Raw genomic sequence first — 8,172 nt, forward strand, 5'->3', positions numbered from 1 at the left:
ACATTCGCCATTATCCAAGGCTTTATACAAAATGAAAGAATTCATCCCAAGCCAACACATTTGGCCAAAATAACATTGACACAAAACTCAAAAGTCTAAGCCCTATACATGCCATAATCAAAATAATAAAACCAACTATCAGTTGATAATGTGATCGATTCCTCCGACGTTTGATGCTCCTCGAGCTAATTAGGTGGCACTATAAGAAAATGGAAAGGAGAGGGAGTAAGCATAAAGCTTAGTAAGTTGCATGCAAATAAATATAACAACAACTTTACCATTCATCATCATGCTCATCATACAAAAGTAGGCATAAGCACAACTTACTCATCATTATCCAATAGAATTCACATAGCATATTTTGAGCTCATATCTCATACATTTCAAATAGGTACCTGTACCACTCACAACATGGTTATACTTTTGTCGTTTAACTTAAACTGTAACTCTCACCGTTGAACCTATCAGATATTCACTAAGCCTCAAACATAAGGTATAATGTCGATGCCATTTCCCAGACATGGTCTTACACTGGCTTATCCGTCAAGTCGATGCCATGTCTTAAACATGGTCTTACACTGGCTATCGAATTCGAGGCCGACGCCATGTCCCAAACATAGTCTTACACTAGCTCTCACATATCCACACCGATGCCATGTCCCAGACATGGTCTTACACTGACACTTCTATACGTGCCGATGCCATGTCCCAGACAAGGTCTTACACTGACACATCTCGTAGCTGATGCATGTCCCAGACATGTCTTACACTAGCTCTTGTCTCAATGTTAATGCCATGTCCCAGACATGGTCTTACACTAGCTCTAATGCATGTCCCAGAGATGTCTTACACTAGCGTACAAATAACCCGGATGTCATGGCATGAATTTTCGATTTACTTTCTAAGGTTCAAATGGGAGTTCTACTATCTCAATATTCATCATACATATTCATTGCCACAAACAAGCAATTTATGCTATATCAATTCAAACACATATAATAACAATGTAGTTGTATTATTTACATACAACTTACCTTGAATTAGAACTATATCAATTCAAACACATATAATAACAATGTAGTTGTATTATTTACATACAACTTACCTCAGATTACAAAATGTAGACGACTAGTTCGCCTTAGTCCACTTGTTTTGCTTTTCCCCGGTCTAGGCCCGGATTTTGTAATTCTTGATTTGCAGGAGATATTAATGGCTGATATTTTGAACTCTCTAAACCAGCTTTTTGATGCTAAAAATCGATGAAGAAGAAGAAATAAAAAGATGATGCCTTTTTGTTTTATTTTAATATTATTACTACTCAAAATAGGTTACCAAAACCTCACATAATTTTGACTTTCTTGTCTCATGGCCGACCAAGCACTATTCTAGGGTCTATTTTCCCTTTAAAGACCCCCAATTTTGGTTCTCTTGCTATTTGACACCTTTAGCTATCAAAATAGGACTTTTGCACTTTATGTAATTGACTCCATTTTCACAATTTAGCATGAAATCGCTAAAATTAATTCACCAAAATTTTCATACTCTCATATAATCATGCCAAAACACATAAAATAATATTAAAAATAATTTCTCCGACTTTGAATTAGTGGTCCCTAAACCACTATCCCGGCTGGGCCCAAAATTGGGCCGTTACAATTCTCCCCTTTAGGGATTTTTGTCCCCGAAAATCTTACCAGTGAATAGGTTCAGGTATTAGTCTCTCATGGTCTCCTCGGGTTCTCATGTGGCTTCTTTGACTCCACGTCTATGCCATAATACTTTAACAAGTACAATATGCTTATTCCTCAATTATTTTACTTTCTGAGCTAAAATCTTAACCAACTTTTCGCCATAAGTCATATTCGAGCTAATCTCAACCTCTGTCGGTGAGATCACATGCGAGGGGTCCGAACGGTAGCGACGTAAAATAGACACATGGAATACATTGTATATCTTTTCTCACTCTGATGGCAATGTTAATCGGTATGCTACCGGTCCAATTCACTCAGTCACCTCATAAGGTCCAATAAACCGTGGACTTAATTTTCCTTTCCTTCCGAATCGGAGAACCTTTTTCCACGGGGATACTTTGAAAAACACTTTATCCATGACTCGAAACTCAAACTCTTTCTGTTTCAAATCTGCGTAGAATTTATGTCTATCCGAAGTGGCCTTCCAACAGTCGCGAATCACCTTAACTTTCTCTTCGGCCTCTTTAACTAATTCAACCCCATGAATCTGATTCTCTCTCAGCTAGGTCCAATATAAAGGCGTTCGACACTTACGCCCATACAAAGCCTCATAGGGCGCCATTTTCAGACTTAACTGATAACTATTGTTGTAGGAAAATTAAACTACCGGTAAATACTTTTCCCAACTGCCTTGGTACTTGAGAACACAACACCGCAACATGTCTTCTAAGTTCTGAATCACCCTTTCTGACTGACCGTCTGTTTGAGGGTGAAAAGTTGTGCTAAAATTCAGTTTTGTCCCCTAAGCTTCTTGCAACTTTTTCCAAAACCTAGAGGTAAACCTGGGGTCCTTATCCGAAATAATCGACAGGGGCATTCCACAAAGTCTCACGATTTCAGAAACATATACTTTGGCCAATTTCTCAAGGGAATAGTTAGTACGCACTGGTATAAAATACGCCAACTTTGTAAGCCTATCGACAACAACCTAAACGGCATCCTTTTTCTTTGGCGTTAAAGGCAACCTTGACACAAAATCCATGGTTACTCGGTCCCACTTTCACTCGGGAACCATCACAGGTTGAAGCAAATCCGAAGGTACTTCACTTGTTGACAAATTAGACACTTAGAAACGAACTCTGAAATGTCTCTTTTCATCCCCGACCACCAATGCATTTTCTTCAAGTCATTGTACATTTTCACCCTATCCGAGTGGATAGACAAACAACCACTATGTGCCTCTCGTAAAATCTTCTGAATGAGCTCATTATCCTTGGATACACAAATTCTGTATTAGTACATCATACAACCATCAGTACCAATACTAAACTCTGATTCATTTCCCGTCTCACACTGAGCCATTTTAGATTGCAAATCTGAATAACCTTTCTAAGCCTCACGAATATATTGAAGGAACGTAGGTCTAGCTCTCATCTCAGCTAGAATCGAGCCACCATCAATCACGGTCAACTGAGTATTCATAGCCCTCAAGGCGAACAATGATTTCCTACTCAATGCATCGGCTCCTACATTAGCCTTTCCGGGGTGGTAGTCGATCACCAACTCGTAATCCTTTATCAGCTCTAGCCACCTTCGTTGTCGTAAATTCAACTATTTTTGAGTCATCAAATACTTAAGGCTTTTATGGCCGGTGAACACTCGGCATCTCTCACCATACAAATGGTGTCTCCAAATCTTTAACGCGAACACAATGGTTGCCAACTCTAAATAATGCATTGAGTAGTTTTTCTCATGTGGTTTTAGCTGTCTCGAGGTGTAGGCTATCACCTTGCCTTCTTGAATGAGCACGCACCCTAACCTATTCAAGGATGCATATACCGCAAACTCTTTTCCCGATTTCGGTTGCATTAAAACTGGGGCTTCGGTGAACAAAGCCTTTAGTTTCTCGAAACTCTGTTGGCACTTATCTGTCCATACAAACTTGACATCCTTTTGTAACAACCTTGTCATCGGAGTAGCTATCATCAAGAATCCTTTAAGAAATCGTCTGTAGTAATCAGCTAAGCCTAGAAAGCTTCTAATCTCTAACACATTATTCGACGGTTTCCACTCAATATTAGCCGAGATATTGCTTGGATCAACTCTAATTCCATCTCTCGACACGATGTTCCTAGGAATCCTACTTCTTTAAGCCAAAATTCTCTTTTACTAAACTTGGCATATAACTGCTTATCTCTCAAGGTTTGTAAAACCGTTCTCAGATGCTCCGCATGTTCACTCTTATCACGTGAGTAAATCAGTATGTCATCGATAAAGACCACTACAAACTTATCCAAATACGGTTCATAAAATCCATAAACACCGCAGGGGCATTTGTTAAATCAAAGGGCATAACAAGAAACTCGTAGTGCCCATACCTAATCCTAAACGCGGTTTTCGGTACATCTTGTTCCTTAACCCTTAGCTGATAGTAGTCAGACCTTAAGTTGATCTTAGAAAACACGGTGACTCCCTTCAACTGATTGAACAGATCATCGATTCTTGGCAAGGGATACTTTTTCTTCACAGTTACCTTGTTGAGCTATCTGTAATCTATACATAACCTCATCGACCCATCTTTCTTCTTCACAAAAAGTATCGGAGCACCCCACGGGGAAAAACTCGGTCTTGCAAAACCCTTATCAGTTAGTTTTTACAACTGTACTTTTAACTCTTTTAATTTCATTGGAGCCATCCTATACGAAGTGATCAAGATAGGTGCCGTACCAGGGACCAACCCGATACCAAACTCAACTCCTCTGGTTGAAGGCAATCCGGGTAATTCCTCCAAAAACACATCCGTAAACTCATTTACCACTGGTACCGATTCAATCTTTGACTCAGACATTTGAGTATTCAGCCCAAAAGCGAGATAAGCTTCACACCTTTTTCTCAAAGATCTCTCCATAGTCATAGACGATATCACCATAGGTGAGTCATCTGATTCATCTGGTTCAACCCGAAGAATGTTCCCATCTTCATATTTCAACTTAATAGATTTCCTTCCACAGTCCACTACAATACTATGAGAAGTTAACCAATCCATTCCAAGGATTACATCGAATTCATCAAACGACGACAACATGAGGTTAGCCAGAATACTATGACCCTTAATTGTCAAGGGACAATTTCTACATACTTTATCAACTATCACATGCTTGCCTAACGGGTTTGACACTTTTATCACAAATTTGATAGAATCAATAGACATATTCATACTGGGTATTAATTTCATGCAGACATAAGAATGGGTAGACCCCAGATCAATTAAATCAACAACAGAAACATCATGAAGAGAAAAAGAACTCGTAATTACATCTGGTGAAGATGCCTCTTCGCGAGCGCGAATGGCATAAGTCCTTGTAGGCACTCAGCCCTCGGACCTCACAACTGTATCTCTAGGAGTACCTCTATTGCTAGCCCTACTACCCGAGTTCTTCTGTGGTCTACCTCTCGAAGGAGCATTACTCGCTCTCTCATCCTACTTTTTTCTCTTTCTCAGCTAAATTAGGGCAGTTTTGGATGAAGTGGTCTAGAGATCCATATTTGAAGCAACCGCTTTCAATCCCCTGGCACTCATCGAAATGACGCCTACCACACTACGAACACTCTGGCCTACTTGGCCAAGCACTACCAACACTTGTGATGGAAGTGGTTTGGGCTTTAGAAGTCGTGTGTTTCTTATTCTTCTTTCTACCTGAGAACTCCACTGAAGCATTCGATCGGGTAGTGAATTTCCTCAATCTCTTAGATGAGGACTGATGTGATTTCCCCATCTATCTTTTCCTTGAGTCTCGAGACTCGATGTCAGCTTTTCTCTTCTCTTTGGCTAATTCCCCGGCCTTACATGCTCTCTCTACGAGCACCACAAATTCCCTCAATTCTAAGATGCTAACTAATAGACGGATGTCTTCATTTAGACTATCTTCAAACCTCTTACAAATATAGCTTCTGTAGATACGCACTCCCGTGCATATTTACTGAGTCTCACAAACTCATGCTAGTACTCTGTTACCGTCCTACGGCCTTGCTTCAGCTCTAAAATTCTTTCCTTTTTTGGTCTATAAACCTCTAGCTAATGTACTTTTTTCGAAACTCTTCCTGAAAGAATTCCCAAGTTATCCTCTCTCTCGGTGCAACAAACACGAGAGTATTCCACCATTGGTAGGTCAAGTCTCGTTGGAGTGACACTGCACATTTCACACACTCCTCAGGCATGTAGGATAGCTCGTCAAATACCCTGATGGTATTTTCTGGCCAAAACTCTGCTCTCTCTAGGTCATCATCAATATTCGCCCGAAATTTCTCAACCCATTATTTACAGATTCTGTCCACTAGAAGTTTCTCTCTCCTAGCCAACTCTGCTCCTTGAGGAGTTATATGAACAGGTTGAGGAATTGGGAGAAGTGGAGGAGGTGGAGTATTCAGATTCCTATAAATGAACTTCAAATACCACGTGTCCATCATGTGGAGGTAAGCTTCTCTAGCACCTCCGCCCTGACTCATTGTCACGGGCCCACTATCTATTGGTGCGGTCCCTTCAACGGAGCCGGCACATTACACTCCACATCATATGTCGTAGCTACGTTAGGATCCATTTACTATATAAGTAAAAATACAATTTATCTCGTCAGGAGTCGTCACACTATCAATATACAATAATGGCATGTATAGCTAGACTCGTACTCAGGCTAGGTTAGCCCAAGAATCAAATAAACCATAGCTCTGATACCACTAAATGTAACACCTCTTACCCGTGTCTGAGATCGGTACTGGGCACAAGGCATGACCTGACTTAAACACATGCGTACAATCCTTTCGATGTCATCAAGACTTGTTCAAATTTAAAACTTTTTTGAACTTTGTTTAAACCCCTTAATATGGGACTACGAGGCCTCAAACATGCATTGAAAACCAGTCAGGACCGACCCAAGTCCTTTAACTAACTTTAGAAAAATAACTCTTGAAACAGGGTACACGCCTGTGTGGAAAGGCAACACTCCCATGTGGTCATTATAACATGGCCGTGCTGATAGCCCGTGTGACACACACGACCTAAGAATTTAGGGACACGCCTATGTCCCATTCCCGTGTGAATTAAATTCTAAATTTGAACCTACAGGGGTTTTCACACGGCCTGACAGATGCCCTTGTCTATAGCCTATAACAGCCCAATTTTGACCCTATTTGGAACGGTGGTTTCGAGACCATGAATCTAAGTCAGAATAATATTTAAATATTATTTTCTATGATTAAAATGTGTGAAGTTGCTTTTGTGAAAGTATCTTTTAAAAATTTTAATGTTTGGAGGTCGATTGATGAAAAAGGGTTTAATCGCGTAAAATGAAAAATTTAAGGGTTAATGTATAAGGGCCAAATTATGAATGTTTTTATACTATGGAATATTAAGGTTGCAATTTGGCCATAATTAGGAATTAGTGGCCGGCCAATATGCATGAAATAGTAACTAGAATTGTTTATTATATATTATGACATTATGATATATTTTAATATATTAATATATTATATCTGATAAAAGATGAAAGTGTTCATTTTTATTCTCATTTGGCCAAAACTAAGAGAAGGAAAAGAAAGTCTAAGCTTTGGTATTTTCGGTCCTTGCAAATTCAATTAGGTAAGTGATTTGAGTTCGGTTTTTATTAATTTTTACGTTTTTGAGATCGTTGCTATGAATATTATAAAGCACATGCTTGAAATTTTGAAATTGATTATGCATTCATGAAGTGTCATTGTTAATAGTTTGATGAAATTTATGTTTGATGTCAAAACAAAAAAAATAAATGTGTTATATTAACATTTTTGGTATTAGAATTTTTGGTAATTTTGAGCATTTAGGGTTAAATTTTGAAAATATTAAATTGAAGGATTAGATTGTGAATTTAGTGAAATGGGAAGACCTATATAAGCCTAGTGAACATTCGGCCTTAGCATTGTACATGCAAATTCTTCATATTTTGTGTTTTGTAAAAATTGGATTACATTGTAAAAGTGCATAATGTTAGGGGTGAATTGGTAAATTGCTCAATTATGTGTATTTGGATTTAAATGAATGAATTTTTATTTGAATGAGCTTAATTTGGAACTTTTTAGATTAAGAACCAAAAAGATTGGACGTGGATCGGGGAAAATCAAAAATCGTTGAGTAGTCGAACTCAACTGTCCGTCGATATCCGAGGTAAGTTATTAAGTAAATTTTTGTGTTGTTGTTGATATAAATTTAAATCAAATTAAGTAGAAGAGCTGAATTGAATTACATGAAAGATTGATGTTGCCGAATTTAAAAGAAATTGATGAATTTAAATTGATGTGTATTGAGTAATAGAATTTAGGTAGTAAGTGTGCGAGTGTAAACGATTACGGATGTGAATCTTGCACTAACTGTGCGAGTTTAAATATTGAGCACTAAGTGTGCAAATTGTATATATATTTTCCAAGTAAACATTAGCACTAGGTGTGAGAT

The sequence above is a fragment of the Gossypium arboreum genome, chromosome 12 (genome assembly GCF_025698485.1).
Source record: "Gossypium arboreum isolate Shixiya-1 chromosome 12, ASM2569848v2, whole genome shotgun sequence".
NCBI classification, from domain to species: Eukaryota; Viridiplantae; Streptophyta; class Magnoliopsida; order Malvales; family Malvaceae; genus Gossypium; species Gossypium arboreum.